At 42.1% G+C, this 16,574-nt stretch overlaps 1 long non-coding RNA gene across 4 annotated transcripts in view; it reads right to left on the bottom strand.

The window, feature by feature from the left end:
• The window catches only part of LOC123601678, a 65,003-nt gene that overhangs the window by 37,701 nt on the left and 10,728 nt on the right, over positions 1 to 16,574 (bottom strand). For 3 of the 4 annotated variants that reach the window (XR_006714233.1, XR_006714235.1, XR_006714234.1), the window contains exons 2-5: positions 14,774 to 14,858; positions 14,466 to 14,547; positions 13,938 to 13,991; positions 7,947 to 8,095 (exon numbers count right to left, since the gene is read on the bottom strand). This is a non-coding gene — a long non-coding RNA (uncharacterized LOC123601678). Of the gene's footprint in view, positions 1 to 1,945; positions 1,996 to 7,946; positions 8,096 to 13,937; positions 13,992 to 14,465; positions 14,548 to 14,773; positions 14,859 to 16,574 lie in introns of those variants that run through there. The other variant, XR_006714236.1, reaches the window with a different exon arrangement.

Genomic DNA, 16,574 nt, shown 5'->3' with positions numbered 1-16,574 from the left:
CTTGGTACTTCTTACGTTGAGTCCCTTCAACTTTGGCCACAGTAATGGTCCAGTGAGATTGCCACGGAGGCCCAAATGCGCGTGTCAGCATGACCAAGGCATTCTCTCCCTGAAGACAGACCCCCAGGGGACACCAAATTTTAACTCACTGGAGAGTCACTTCCTCAGGACACCTCCTCTGACATCCTCCTCCCTTCCTCATTTGCCATCTTGCCACAATATACACAGCACCCTCCGCTTCTGGTTTTAGCGCTTATCAAATCGGAGTTGAAGAAATGTGTTGACCATCTACCCCTCCTCTGCTGGACTGCCAGCCCCATGAAAGGAACCACGTCTGTTGTTAGCCTCTGCTCCAACCCCGCACCTCATATGATGACCGGGCATAACAAAACAATAAATAATATTCCTCTGCTCCTGAGGACAGACAAGCTTCTCGAGTCACCTTCAGAACCTACTCGCTCTCCTGCTTGCTCCGATCTGGTGACCCTCCGCCATTCTGCTGGTGTCACCACCACCTCCACGAGCCAATTCCAACAGATACTCTCAGTCTTGCTTTACTAGATCTCGGAGCAGCTCTTGACAGGTGACCACTCTCTCTGGTTTAAAATGCTTTCCTCTAGGGGCACCGGGGTGGCTCAGCTGGTTAAGCATCTGACTTTTGATTTCTGCTCAGGTCATGATCCCAGGGTCAGGAGATCGAGCCCCACGTCAGGCTCCATGCCTAGTGTGGAGCCTGCTTAAGGTTCTCTCTCTCCCTCTACCACTTCCCCTCCCCCACCCTGCCACACTCTCTCTCTCAAAAAAAAATTCTTTCCTTTAGGGGCTCCTGGATGACTCAGTCAGAAGAGCGTGCAATTCTTGGTCTTGGGGTTGTGAGTTTGAGCCCCAGGTTGGGTGTAGAGATTACTTTTTTAAAAAATCTATCTATATCTATCTATCTATCTATCTATCTATCTATCTATCTATCGGCACCTGGCTGGCTCAGTCAGTGGAGCATGTGACTCTTTGTCTCGGGATTGGGTGTTCAAGCCCCACACTGGGTGTAGAGATTACTTAGAAATGAAAATTTTGGGGCACCTAAGTGGCTCAGTCAGTTAAGCATCCCACTCTTGATTTCCGCTCAGGTCATGATCTCATGGTTCATGAATTCAAACCCCACGTTGGACTCTGAGCTGACAGCATGGAACATGATTGGGATTCTCTCTCCTCTCTCTCTGCCCCTCCTCAGCTTGTGTTCTCTCTCTCTCTCTCAAAATAAATAAATAAGCTTTAAAAATTTTTTTAATCTTTAAAAATAAATTCATTAAATCCTTTCCTCTAAACACAACGGGAGGCCACTTCACACCCTAATGGATGTGTGAAGGATGCTATTATTTTTTTTCAGGATGGCCATTATTTTTTTTTAAAGCATTTTTTAAACAGAATATCAGCGTTGATGAGGATGTGGAGAAGTCGAAACCCTCGTGCGCTGGTGCAGTTGCTGTAGAAAATAGGATGGTGGCTCCTCAAGAAATTAATCATAGAATTACCATACGATCCGGTAATTCCACTACTTCATATATAACCCCCCAAAAAAGTCAAAGCAGGGTCTCAAAGAGATATTTGTATGCCCATATTCATAGCAGTCTTATTCACAATAACCTACAGGTGGAAGCCACCCAAGTTATCCATCAACAGATGAATGGATAAACATCGTGTGTGTGTGTGTGTATATATATATATACATATATATATATATATATATGTATATATATATATACATACATACAATGGAATATTTAAAACAAATTTTTTAATATAAAAATATTTTTATTGAGGTGGCTGGGTGGCTCAGTCAGTTGAGTGTACAACTTCAGCTCGGGTCATGATCTCACGGTGAGTTCAAGCCCCATGTCAGGCTCTGTGCTGACAGCTCAGAGCCTGGAGCCTGCTTCTGATTCTGTGTCTCCCACTCTCTCTGCCCCTCCTCTCCTCACGCTCTGTCTCTCTCTGTCTCTGAAAAATAAATTAACCTTTAAAATTTTTTTTTTAATATTTTTATTTAAAAAAAATTTTTTTAAGTTTATTTATTTCGAAAGAGAGACAGAGAGGGTGTCAGCAGGGGAGAGGCAGAGAAAGAAAAAGAGAGAGAGAGAGAGAGAGAGACAGAGAGAGAGAATCCCAAGCAGGCTCCACACTGACAGTGCAGAGCCCAATGCAGGGCTCAAACTCACAAACCATGAGATCATGACCTGCGCCAAAATCAAGAGTCTGTCACTTAACCGACTGAGCCACCCAGGCGCCCCTAAATATAAAAATATTTTTAGGGGTGCCTGGGTGGCTCAGTCGGTTAAGCGTCTGACTTCGGCTCAGGTCATGATCTCACGGTTCGTGAGTTCGAGCCCCCCATCCGGCTCTGAGCTGACAGCTCAGAGCCTGGAACCCACTTCAGATTCTGTGTCTCCCTCTGTCTGCCCCTCCACTGCTTGCACTCTGTCTCTTGCATTGTCTCAAAAATAAATAAACATTAAACAAAATTTTAATAAATAAATAATTAAAATAAAAATACTTTTAAAAGCTTTTAAAAAGGAAGGAAACTGATAAATGCGAGACATGGATAAACCTTGAGGCATTATACTAAGTGAAATAAGCAAGTAACAAAAAGGGCAAACGCTGTATGATTTCACTCATATGAGATACCTAGAGTAGTCAGTCATAGAGACAAACACTAGAGTGGTGGTTGCCTGGGGTAGCAGTGAAGGCAGGATGGAGAGTTGTTTAATGAGTACAGAGTCTCAGTTTGGGAAGACAAAGAAAGTTCTGGAGATGGACAATGGTGACGGTTGCAAAACAATGTGAGTGTACTTAATGCCACTGAACTATCTATGTTAAAATGGTTTTACGTCATATATATATGTATACATATACATATATATGTGTATATACACATATGTATATACATAAGCTTTATGAGCAACATGGGGCTTGAACTTACAACCCTGAAATCGAGAGTCACATAGGAGCACGTGGTGGCTCAGTCGGTTGAGTATCTGACTTTGGCTCAGGTCATGATCTCAAGGTTCGTGAGTTTGAGCCCCACATCGGGCTTGCTGCTGGCAGTGTGGAGCCCACTTTGGATCTTCTGTCCCCTTCTCTCTCTGTCCCTCCCCTGCTCACACACTCTCCCTCAAAAATAAATAAACATTAAAAAAAAAAAAAGTCACATGCTCCACTGACTGATCCAGCCAGGTGCCCCGTTACATATTTTTTACCACAACAAAAAATGCTTTCCCAGCATGCCTGGGTGGCTCATTCGGTTAAGTGTCCGACTTCGGCTCAGGTCATGATCTCATGGTTTGTGGGTTCGAGCCCTGCATTGGGCTCTGTACTGACAGCTCAGAGCCTGCAGCCTGCTTCAGATTCTGTCTCCAGATCTCCCTGCCCCTCCCCCATTTGTGCTCTGTCTCTAAAATAAATAAACATTTTTTTTTTTTTAATTTTTTACATGCTTTCTCTCGCAGCTTCTATTATACTTCATGCTCTTGGCTTCTCCTTTCCTACCTTCTTAGTCTCCTAGTCAAGCCATTTCTTAGTCTCCTAGTCAATTCCTTCTCTACCTGGATGAGAAATGCTGTAGTCCTTCCTTCCTTCCTTCAACAAATATTTGAGTGTCTACTGTATGCTAGGAATAAGCAGTGAACAAGAGACACAAAGTTTCTCCTATGGACCATATATTCTTACTAGATAGGTAATAATCTAGAAACAAATAAGTAAGTAAATATGTAGCATGTTAGATGATCATAAGAGATACAGCGATAGATAGATAGATAGATAGATAGATAGATAGATAGATAGATAGATGAAGCAGGTTAAGGGAAATTGGAAGAGTCAAGGATAGAGGCTGCTATTTCTTTACAGGATGCTCTGTTAAGGTTACATTTGAGCAGTGAAATGTAGGTGGTGGGGAAGCAAACAATGCTGTTATATGGAAAAGCTTTCTAAGCAGATCACAGTGCAAAGGCCCTGAGGCAGAACAGAGTGCTTGAAGGATAGCAAAGGGCCCAGGGCGATGGAAGCAGAATGAGATGAGTGTGTACTCCAGGAGGTAATGGGGCTGGGGATATAGGTCATAAACAGCCTGAGAGACAGTTTCAGTCTGATTGAGAAGAGAAGCAAATAGAGGAATGACATGACCTGACAAATGTTCTGACAGGACCATTCTGGTTGCATTGTTAAGAACAAACTAGAGGAGGGGGACGCCTGGGTGGCTCAGTCGGTTAAGCGTCTGACTTCAGTTCAGGTCATGATCTCACAGTTCATGGGTTTGAGCCCTAAGTCCGGCTCTGTGCTGACAGCTCAGAGCCTGCAGCCTGCTTCAGATTCTGTGTCTCTGTCTCTCTGCCCCTCCCCTGCTTACACCCTGTCTTTCTCTGTCTCTCAAACATAAATTAAAATGTCAAAAAAAGAAAAAAGAAGAAAAGAAAGAAAGAATACACTGCAGGGTGGCGCCTGGGTGGCTCAGTCGGTTAAGCATCTGCCTCTTGGTTTCAGCTCAGGTCACGATCTCAGGGTTCCTGGATTCGAGCCCTGCGTAGGGCTCTGTACTGACAGTGTGGAGCCTACTTGGGATTCTCTCTGCCTCTCTCTCTGCCCCTCTCCCCCTCTCAAAATAAATAAACTTTAAAAAAGAATAAACTAGAGGAGGGAAGGGTGGAAGTAAGAGCTACCATAATAATCCAGGGGAGAGGAGAAGATGGCTTGGACAAGAGAGGCAGTGGCAGACATAATAACAAGTGGAAAATGAAGGAGCTCTCCTGGAGGGAGGATTTATTGACCGACTGGATACAGGATGTGAGAAAAAGAGGAGTGATCAGGTAACTCAAAGTCTGGGGTTTGAGCAACTGGAGGATGGAGATGCCATTTGCAGAGTTAGAGAAGACCAGGAGGGTGAAGGTCAAGGTTGGGCTTTGAGCATTTGGTCTGAGATACCTATCGGATATTCAACTGGAGACAGCTGGACACGTGGACCTAGAGTCCAGCACAGACATAGAACTTGGAGGTCCAATCCTGGGTCCTCCCTCCTCTTCCTCTTCACCCTCTATATGATCTCACCCATTTCCTCAGTTTTCCATACCACCTGTAGGCCTCATGGGCATTTGTTCTCTGCTGGTATTTAAATGTAAGACAGCACCATGTGACGTTGCCTCCCTTCCCTGAAAGTTCTACGTGTAACTGGCAGTTTCACTACCCCCATTGTGCGCTCTAGTGAAGTTGGCAATCGCTAACAGACATGTGCCATCATGCAGCTGTACAAGAAAACAAAGATCACATTTTTTGAGGGTTCCTGACTGTCCAGGACTTTTTTCAGAAGTTCCCTGTAGAATTTTCAGAACAAAAATAGGTGTGAACTGTGTGCACTTTGGAAAGGAATGAGTTGGCCGCTGTAGGGCTAAGATTGGTATTGTTCGCAGAATGAAATTCCTGTTCACTGATGTTGTTTTGGGTTGGGCTGACCTTACGAACTGGATTTCTTTTCAGATGGGTGTATTTTTCCTTATTGCAAATTTCCTTCAATTCATCAGCAGAAATTCTAGCCACTTTGCTGGGAGCTTGTGACCCTGGGTTGGACGGCTTATGTATTCGCCTTTTGACAAATGCTTATTTATTTATTTTTTTGGACTTTCTGCTTGGCACTTCCCGCTTTCCCCCTGGTGACCTTTTCTGGCACTACTTTCTGGTTTCATCCCCTACAAATCACTTCCTTTGGGTCACTTGAGTCTTTCTCCCATAGAAGAGTCTAATCATTTTCAACAACAAAGTTGAAAAAGACCTTCCTAGATTCCTGCCCTACCATTCATTCAGCGATTCCTGGGTTTCGTGACTTGGGTGAAATTCACACATCCATTGCTATATTTATCCATACTAAGAATTGCCATGGTGCTCAAAAGGGCACTGCATTTTCTAATACAATCTACACAGTACCTTGGGTAATTTCTGGCAGGTGGCCTGAGAGAACTCATTTTCTCTGGATTTGCCTGTCCATAAATGTTTACTTATTTACCTATAATCTATCTTCCTGCAAGAAGAATGTATGGCTACTTATAAAAATGTACGCACTGTAGCAAAATACAATAAATTTGAGATGAGAAACATACAGCAAAGGGAGAAGAAGTAGGATACAAGTCATGAAGTCTCTGCTAAAGATGGACCAGAGTCTCCTGATAAGCAACACAAAGAGAGAAACATCATATAATGAGCTATAAAATGCACAGAGCCCCTAACGGATAAAAAACACCAGCTGTATAGGACGAGCACAATTGCACTGTCTCCCAGGGGTCCACCCGAAGGACTTTAGAAAACAGTGTCCTTCTGTCTCTCTCAAAGTGCAGTGAAGGATTTCATGGGACCTCCTTGTAATACCAAAGCACGAGTTAGCAGAAGTATTTCTACCTGAGGCTACAAAAACATGATTAACCTCCTCTGACACTACCAGAGGGTGAAGAACGAATGGAATGACCTCCATAGAAATGCTGTGAGGGCCTCAGGGAAGAGAAATGAGAAAAGGGTCTGGTGACAGTTCTCGGATTTTTAGGGCACTGTAAGAATGCCAAACACCACTCGGGAGCCGAGGATTTGATCAGATCTGCTACCAGGGCCACGGTACCAAAGAACCTGTTTATCAAATTCAGTGACCTGAATGCCATGGTGACCGCCCCCCTCCCTTCTTTTGTCCCCCCAGAAGGAAAGTGGGATAGGAGGAAGCAGTCTTGAGAGGCTGAGGGACAGCCCCAAGAAGGGATGTGAAAGAGGGCCTCACTTAAATAGGGCCGGATGAACTTCTGTGGGTTGCTTTGGCCCCGTACTGGCTTTTATTGGGGTTTTTTTTTTTAGCTTTTAATGAAATTCAGGTGAGTCTGTTGTACATTGTCTAGCGAGGATGGTAATGGTACATGTTAGATTTGGTTTATTCACAGTCCAAGTTCACACAGCATCTTTTTCACTAAAACTTGCTTTAGCTTCTTCCTATCTGGGCGTGTCAGTCTAAATTTCATGATATAACTCAGGAAATAGAAAAATGGTTTTCAACTAGAGGGGGAAAAATGAATTTAGATCAGCAAAACTCAACTCTTGTAGCCATGATTTAATTGTTGCTAATGTGAAGTTAAAAGTGTTCTCATTCTTAAGCTTAAATCAGCATGTAATTGACACATGAATTTTCATAACTGGCCTGTGAAATGTACAAGGGGGATCCAAATGAATCCAAGAAAGTAAGGCTCGGATGTTTCTTTGCATTAAGAAAGAATGGAGGGGCGCCTGGGTGGCTCAGTCGGTTAAGCGTCAACTTCGACTCAGGTCATGATCTCACAGTTCGTGGGTTCGAGCCCTGCACTGGGCTCTGTGTTGACAGCTCAGAGCCTGAAGCCTGCTTCAGATTCTGTGTCTCCCTCTCTCTCTCTGCCCCTCCCCTGCTCACGCTCTCTTTCTCAAAAATAAAATAAACATTAAAAAACTTTTTAGAAAAAAAAGAAAGAATGGAGGAGAGGGGAAGAAAGGAATGAAAATTCTGAAATACTGACAAATATTAATCATCAAAAATTAAAAGTCCCTCAAAAGGAAGGATAATAATAGCTTTCTCTGAATCACCATTCAATCTGCACAGTATATCATCACCAACAGGAATCTTGCACTTACACGGTGGGGGCTTGCGGGGGGGGGGGGGGGGGGAGGGGGAGGGCAGGAAGCATTTTTTTTCTAACTTCTTTTTCAGACTAATGACTACCTTAATCTCCAGTATGGTAATTCAATATCATCTAGAGTTGAGACAAATACTTCTGTATAGGCTAAGTTACGCTAATAAATTTATTTAAAAAAAAAATAAAAAGTTTCAAAAGTATGTGTTACCAAACTTAGAAATTGAAAAAAAAGTAAGACTTTCAAAACTATATGTTACTAAAAATAACACTGACCCTTGATATTTGTCTGAAGAATCCTCTGGAGAGAAAAGGATTTCATCCATTGGAGATAAATGGGGCCAACTCATCCGTGATCTTTGGTTTAATTAGCTAAACTCTTCCAGATGGAGGACATTCAAAGCAAGGGAATATTTCTGAGCCCCCTGGAATTGTTAATAAGCATAACAATATGGTACATGTACAAGAAAATATGTGTCTTTTATCTTTGTCTTTAAAGGGCAAATGAGGAAGTACTTGGTAGCATTATGATTTTCAGTTTAATTACTGAAAAAGAAATGCCCGAATTTTATTCAATGCTGAACAAACAAACTAAGTATTTGCTTTACTCCTATGCTAAGCATGGGGCTTGGGGTGGTGGATGAGACAAGCCCCCGGCCCTATGGAATCCACCATTTAAGTAGAGGATACATTCCAGTGCCTGGCGCAATGTAAGGGCTGGATAACTATTTGTTGAATAAAGAAGTGAATGATGTAGACGTTTGTATAAGAAATCGCATTAATAAAGATCTGAACAAGTTACTGTGGTCAGAGGAGAGCGTGGGGGACCTCAAGCTGTCAGAGAAGGCTTCACAAAGAAGGTTGTCAGGAACACAAAAGACTTCCAGACACAGAAAACAGCATGCTTAACAGCATGGAGAGAAGAAAAGAGTAACATGTATTTAGGCAACAGCTAGTAATTTGGTGTGGCTGGAGCATAATGTGTACATACAATGTGCCTGGAAGATAGTGAGACCACAGAAATGGGCTGGGGCTCATTTAAAGAGGACCCTGAAAGCCAAAGGCTAGACTTGATCCTTGAGTACATTAATGGAATTTTAGAAAGATAATAGAAGACACAGTACGGAGTATGTATAGAAGTGAGAAGGAAGTAAAGATACCAAAGGCTAAGAGCCTTGTTTGTGACTGGCACTAGGATGGGTCCAGCACATAGTTACATTAAATCTCATTTAATCCTTGGAATACTCTGAGTAGAAAATACTATCCTGCTCAGAGAGGTTAAGCAACTCTCCATAGCTCACACAGCTAATAAAAGATGGAGCTAGGATTCGAAATCAAGGCAAGAAGCTCGGAGAGTAAAAACACCATTGGACCTATACGAATTAGTATCAGGAAAAATAGACACTGGAAGTTTGGAGAAAGTTAGCAAGTATTAAGAAAGACACACATGCAAGACACAGAAAGAAAAGCATGACTATACAAAAGGATATTTACAGTAAGGGAGATACAACACAGGAAGTGGGAAGATAATCAGAAAAACCACAACATGTGTTTTTAAAATGCAAAGCCCCGGGGAGGAGAAAGCAAAAGATACAATAATGCCATTCACTCTGGCCTCCTGTGCATTTGGTTTCGCTCTTTACTTTTTTTTTTTTTTAACTTTAAACAATTTGTTATGAGAGTAACAAAGATACAGCTCATGATCTTGCAACTCTAATGCCCTAAATCAGAAACAGATGGTACCTAGTGTACCCTGTTTCCTAGAAACAGCAGAATTTTGAGGACAACACCCTCCGTGCACCGCACCACTGATTTCAGTTCCTTCACAAAGACTAATACACGGCTAAATAATGTGGTTGCTGGGCATTGTATTGAAACATCTGTTTTTCTTGCTCGAGAACCTTCTTGAAGGTCAAAACTTCTGTTTTTATTGTGTTTTTTTTTTTTAATTTCAAAAGTAATCCATTCTTATCATTTCTGAACATGGAAGAAAATTAAAGTCCCCTGTAATCCTTCTACCTTGCAATAACCAATGACCACTTTAACATTTTGACAACATTCTTCTGGTTCTTTTTCTACACATACACGGGCATAAATACACACACATGAACAAACTTTATAGAAAATAGGATGTATACAAATTGTCTTCTGATCTGTTTTGTTCATTGGATATATCATTAATGTTTTTTTTCCATATCCCCAAATATTTATGATGACCACTAGTATTCCATCATATCATATAAATTAATTTATTTAACCAATCTATTTTTCATCCAACAAATTCTGTTCATGGAACACCCACTTTATGTCAGAACTGTGCTTGGTACTGGGTGCACAGTGGGGAGTGAAACAGTCAAAATTCCTGCCCTCATGGAGTATACTGTCCTGTTACTGATGTGTAGCTTATTTGAGAACTTTTTTTAAGAAGGCTCCATACCCAGCATGGAGCCCAACGTAGGGCTTAAACTCAGGACCCTGAGATCAAGAACTGGGCTGAGGTCGAGTCCAACACTTAACCAACCGAGCTCCTCAGGCACCCTGCTTATATTAGAACTTACATTATTAGAAAATTGCACAGTGAAACCTGGCAAATGCTACCTCTACTGGGTGGTTAAGGTTAACATCATTGGTGAAAGCTCATGTAGACAGTTTGTCCCCAGCTTAATAACTAAAACCCCAGTTTAATAATGAATTTTTTTTTTTTTAATCAAGAGACATGCTACAAAATATCTGACCAGTGCTCCTCAGAACTGTCAAGGTCATCAAAAACAAGGAAAATCTGGGGCGCCTGGCTGGCTCAGTTGGTAAGAGCATGCAACTCTTGATCTTGTAAGTTCGAGCCCCACATTGGGTGTGGAGATTACTTAAAAATAAAGTATTTAAAGGGACACCTGGGTGGCACAGTTGGTTAAGCATCTGACTTTAGCTCAGGTCATGATCTCGAGGTTCGTGAGCCCTCACAGCCAGCTTTCTGCTGTCAGCGCGGCATCTGCTTTGGAAAATCAGTCTCCTTCTCTGCCCTTCTCTCTCTCAAAAATAAATAAACCTTAAGAAATGTTTTAAAAAATAAAATCTTTATGGGGCACCTGGGTGGCTCAGTCGGCTAAGTGTCTGACTTCAGCTCAGGTCATGATCTCACAGTTCGTGGGTTTGAGCCCTGCATTGTGCTATGTACTGACAGCTCAGAGCCTGGAGCCTGCTTTGGATTCTGTGTCTCCCTCTCTCTCTGCCCTTCCCCTCTCACACTGTGTGTGTCTCTCTCTCAAAAATAAACATTAATTTTTTTTTTAAAAAAAAGAAAAAATAAAATCTTAAAAAAAAATAAGGATAGTCTGGCAAACTCTTACAGTCTTGAGGAACCTAGGGAGACATGACAACTAAATGTAATAACGTAGTGTTCTGGATAGAATCCCAGAACAGAAAAAGAATAGTAGGTTAGGGGTACCTGGGTGGCTTAGTCGGGTAAGTGTCTGACTTTGGCTCAGGTCATGATCTCGTAGTCCATGAGCTTGAACCCTCATCGGGCTCTGTACTGACAGCTCAGAGCCTGGAGCCTCCTTCAGATTCTGTGTCTCCTTCTCTCTCTGCCCTTTCCCTGCTCACACTCTGTCTTTCTCTCTCTCTCAAAAATAAATAAACATAAAAAAAATTAAAGAAAAGTAGCTTAAAATTAAGGAAATATGAATACAGTATGGATTTTAGTTAATAAAATGAAATCAATAGTGGTTCATTAGTTGTGATGAATGTAATATACGAATAGCAGTTGTTAACAATGAAGGAAATGAGGAGGAAGGATGGATGTAGTACAGAAGAACTCTCTGTACTATCTTTGCAACTTCTCTGTGTATCTAAAACCATGCTAAAATTAAAAGTTTATTAAAAATAAACACTGTGACAGTCATCCTTGCTTATTGAAGCACATCTCTGATTGCTTCCTTTGGATAAAGCCCCAAGAGTGAAATTGCTGAGCCAAAGTGTATACAAATTCTTATTTAGTAGAGATTAATTTTACAGTGTTATATATAGATGTTTTGCTGACTTTCTGAAGATGGGTTAGCCTTATGTCTTTATCCCTGCATTTTCCTAGCTGGAGATCCAGGAGCTGGAAGAAAACCTAAGAGACCATGAATCCCAACTACCTCATGTTATAGACGAGAAGGAGTCAAGTGACTTGCCCAGGGTTGAGCACCTTGTTAACAGTGGGAAGTAGAACTCATATCCCTGCAGACTGTCATCTGGGCTGGGCTGGGCTGTCCATGAGCATGTGCAAAAGAAATAAAGTTTTCTGACTCATAATGGAATCAGTGATCAACAACCAGACCTGCCTCTATTTTCTGTAGGTAAACATAAGGGTTTGCTTCCTTTGTTTTGGACACAATTGCTAGGAACGAAAAGGATTTTTAAAGTTTCAGAATAGATTTATTTTTATTATTTTTTAATGTTTATTTATTTTTGAGAGAGAGAGAGAGAGAGAGAGAGAGTGCTGGCGGGGGAAGGGCAGAGAGAGAGGGAAACACTGAATCCGAAGCAGGCTCCAGGCTCTGAGCTGTCAGCACAGAGCCAAACATGGGGCTCAAACTCACGGACCATAAGATCGTGACACTTAACCGACTGAGCCACCCAGGTGCCCCTTAAAGAATGGATTTAGACACAACTAATAGAATTGCTTGACTCAATCCCTGGGCAAATTATTTTTTCCTTTCTGAGCTATTGCTTCCCAATCAGAACAATCAGAATTCCAACACCTACTACGCCTCAATCTTCTGAGAGGGACCTCGTAGAAATTAAGTAGCTAGAGCAGATTATCTGCAGGAGCCTTAGAAAGAGAAATGTCATTTAAGGAAAAGGCATTTGAATGAGAACAAAGGGCACAGTTTCTGTTAAGCAGTCTGTCATATCCCAAGAAAGTTCATTTCCTTGCCTGGTATGGTCTCTAGACAAGGAAAATCCCAGACTTGGCATTGGTAAGGAAGAAGAGGGCGATAGGAAGGAAGGGAGAGAATTGTTAGACTTCTTGGCTGGAAATCAGAAACAAATAGTTCCCGAGCCTGGCATTGTCAGGGGCCAGCGTCAGGACCAGCCCAAGAAGGCAGACGAGGAACATTACCGGTCCTGACTTGGCTCCACACACCGTTACTCAACAGAAAGTGGTGCGTAAGCAGGATTCTGGGGGATGCAAGAGAAATGTAAACAATCACTGGGTGCGGACCTGCGGTTGCCTATAGAAGCTTTGCCAGGCCCGAGATTGCAGGAGTACATTTTGACTTTTAATTCCCAGACATTCTTCCAGGATTTGGGCAATGACAAAGGCGAGCTAAAACAAACTAAAGGCTGGGAATTAGGAAAGTACTGGCCTCTAATCTCAAACTGGAGCCTCTAATCATAGTCCTAACCCTCGCTCAGGTTAGCGAGCATCTTTTCTCTGCAACATGGAAATGACTTATTTTATTTGCCTATAAACCTGTCAGCACCTGCACTGAATTGAAACTTGGCAGACAAAATGAGGAAGGGGCAACACTTCTAAAAACTCTTCCTATTTTTATGATTTGAACTGTTTACGTCTTTGAAACAGCAGAACAGGAGAAAGACATTAGATAACTTTCAGGATCAGATAAAAGGAGGAAAGAATTAAACAGATGGCAAGAATCTCCCATTATTATTTTTATTGCAGTCATGATTTTGCAGACATGCAAAGATGTGGGCAGTTTGATTGGCACTGCTTGTGACTGTGCAGCAGAAAAAGAAGTGACGGCCCTGAGTTTCGAGAGAAGACAGGATGAGGGGCACCTGGGTGGCTCAGTCGATTGAGTGTCCGACTCTCGATTTCAGCTCAGATCATGATGTCTCAGTTCATGGGACCGAACCCCACATCATGCTCTGTGCTGACAGCGTGGAACCTGCTCGGCATTATTTCATTCCCTCTCCCTCTGCCCCTCTCCTCTGCTTGTGCTTTCTCGGTCTCTCTCTCTCTCTCTCTCTCTCTCTCAAAATAAATAAATAAACACTTTTACAAAGGGGGGTGGGGAACAGGATGAGATGGGAGCATCTGGTTGTGATCTCAAAAGAGTCCAGAACTAAATGAAAATCTATACTTTAAAATGTGGATTTCTAGCTTAACTGTATTGTGTGCTTTTACCTAGAAAAGTAGTTCTGGGCTCTATTCATGCAAATAAAAACTCTTTACTGGATCAGCTTTGATCTTGGTCGGTAAGGTCAATATTAATTATATTTCACTGAGATGACTTAACTGCCCCCTGTTGGGCTTACCTATGAGTCTGGTTCCTTGTTGCTGCCTTCAATCCTACCTCTGGAGTTCCATTCCTTTAAATTGGATGGTAAGCAGATCATGTATCACAGGCCAATACCAGTCGACCAACAGAAGTCTGAATCACTATGTTGAAATGATATTAAGGTAGAAAAGGGCTCCCACAACTGATTAGCAAGATAACAAGAAAGGGAAGAGAGGCAATGTCTGTGGGTTAAGGCAATGTGTGTTGCAGTACCCATTCTTCTGGAAAGGGTTATTTATTAAGCTTTTATCTATCATCGGCACCTCAGTGTGGATATACTGGAGCTGGGTTTGTAGATACAGCATTGGTATTTTTAGAAGCAAAACTCAGGATGTATGGTTTAAGCAAGGGCTTTCTTTTACTGATTTTGTAAATTAAATCACGTACCAGTTCTCACAAAGATATACAAGTAATATTTGATTAAGCATGTAATGAATCACAACCTATTGAAATTTGTGGGAATTATTACATAAAAGGTAATGAAAACACTCCAGGGCACACCTACCCAAGGATAAGTCCAAAGCACAGGACAGTCAAGTCTGGCTGGGAACCCTGCGCTTTCAGGGGCCATCAGAGGGCCCTGGTCTCTGAAGTCATGGTGGTTTCAGAAGCAGGTCGAAAGTATAATGAAAAAAGGAAGTGAAAAGTCACTGACATACTTCACTTATTCCACAATTTTGCTTTTTTAAAAGAAACTTCTCTGCAGGGCTCTGCACTAAGCGTTGCCTTGGGAGAGCTTCAGTCTAGATAGCATGGTCAGGGTAATTATTAACTACTTACAATATCATCCTGGCTTCTCCTGAATTCACTGACCTTACAGTGATGTCTTCTCTTTTTCAGCAAGGATCTTGTGGGCCCACACACATGCTAAGGGTCTCTATATTGAGGTCAAATCAACCTTTCAAAAAAAAAAATTATTTACAAAGTTTGATTTCAGCTGAAATAAAGCTTACATCAACAAGAATTCACCAAGTATTTTTTAAATAAAAAAAATTGGAGGGGGGGGTGCCTGGGTGGCTCAGTCGGTTGAGCATCCGACTTCAGCTCAGGTCATGATCTCATGGTCTGTGAGTTCGAGCCCCGCATCGGGCTCTGTGCTGACAGCTCAGAGCCTGGAGCCTGCTTTGGATTCGTGTCTCCCTCTCTCTCTGCCCCTCCCCCACTCGTGCTCTGTCTCTCTCTGTCAAAAATATATAAACATTTAAAAAAAATTTAACATTTATTTATTTTTGAGAGGGACAGAGCACGAGCGGGGGTGGGGCAGAGAGAGAGGGAGACAGAATCCAAGGCAGGCTCCAGGCTTTGAGCTGTCAGCACAGAGCCTGACATGGGGCTTGAACTCACAGACTGCGAGATCATGACCTGAGCCGAAGCCAGAGGCTCAACCAACTGAGCCACCCAAGTGCCCCTCACCAAGTACTTTAAGCACGGAGTTGTAAAGAGAAACATTTCAATAAACTCTAACTCCTCAGCAAGAATGAAAAAGCTCTCTCCACTGTAACTCCATCCTTCCCAACCACTTCCCACCCCGGTTCTCTCCATACATTCAAGACTTTTAGCCTAGAATGCTTTCTCCTTCTTGTGCATATCTTTTACTACAATGATCACATTTTACTGTTATCTGTATTTCTTTGTCTATTAAACCTCAAAAACAGAGAACAGGAAATGTGTATTCTGTCCAGATACCTCCTGAATACTTCGTCACTGCCAGGCACTGTGCCAGGCGTGAGAGATACGACAGAAAACAAGGTGGACAAGATCCCTGACTGCATAGAGCTCAATCCAGCGGGGTCTTTCTAACCCAAGTGCCTAGCTCATGGTAGGTGTGCAATGAAGACTGAAAGAATAGGGGCACCTGGCTGGCTCAGTCTGTAGCGCCTGTGACTTTTGATCTTGGGGTCGTGAGTTCAAGCCCCACACTGGGCATAGAGCTTACTTTAAAAGAATAAATGAAAGAGAGAGAGAGAGAGAGAGAGAGAGAGAGAAAGAAAGAAAGAAAGAAAGAAAGAAAGAAAGAAAGAAAGAAATGAAGCTTCTGCCAGGAATTTAAAAATTAGTTGCTTAGGTTAATATGACAGCACATAGGTAAAAGGCAGAAATAGGAAATCTTAAGTCAATTGCATTGTGGTTGAATCCCGAGTCATTTCCACCATCACTAATGGCAATTATTAAAAGTAACAGCCCAAAGAGCAGGAAACCACATTCTTAGAATCCAAAAGAAAGCAGATTATGTAAAAAAGCTTTTGATGTGGAAGAATACTAATTCCGATTAAAAAAATTATTACCTAAAAACTAAGATCCATATACATGGAGAGTAGAACTCCTGACTTATTCTGATGCTTCTTGAACTGACTATATCATGGAAATAAAGGTCAAAGAAGGCTCCGTAGTCAGGAAATGCTGTGCACTAATAGATACATATTTTTTAAGTTTATTTATTTGGAGGGGAGAGGCAGAGAGAGAGAATCCCAAGCAGGCTCCACGCTATCAGCACAGAGTCTACTGTGGGGCTCAAACTCATGAACCGTGAGATCATGACCTGAGTCAAAATCAAGTGTTGGATTTAACCAACTGAGACCACTGAGGCACCCTAGATATTTTTAACATATTGGGA

This window comes from Leopardus geoffroyi, chromosome D1 (genome assembly GCF_018350155.1).
Source record: "Leopardus geoffroyi isolate Oge1 chromosome D1, O.geoffroyi_Oge1_pat1.0, whole genome shotgun sequence".
Taxonomy (NCBI): Eukaryota; Metazoa; Chordata; class Mammalia; order Carnivora; family Felidae; genus Leopardus; species Leopardus geoffroyi.
Note: the sequence above shows the minus strand (reverse complement) of the source record. Positions and strands in the feature narration are given on the sequence as shown.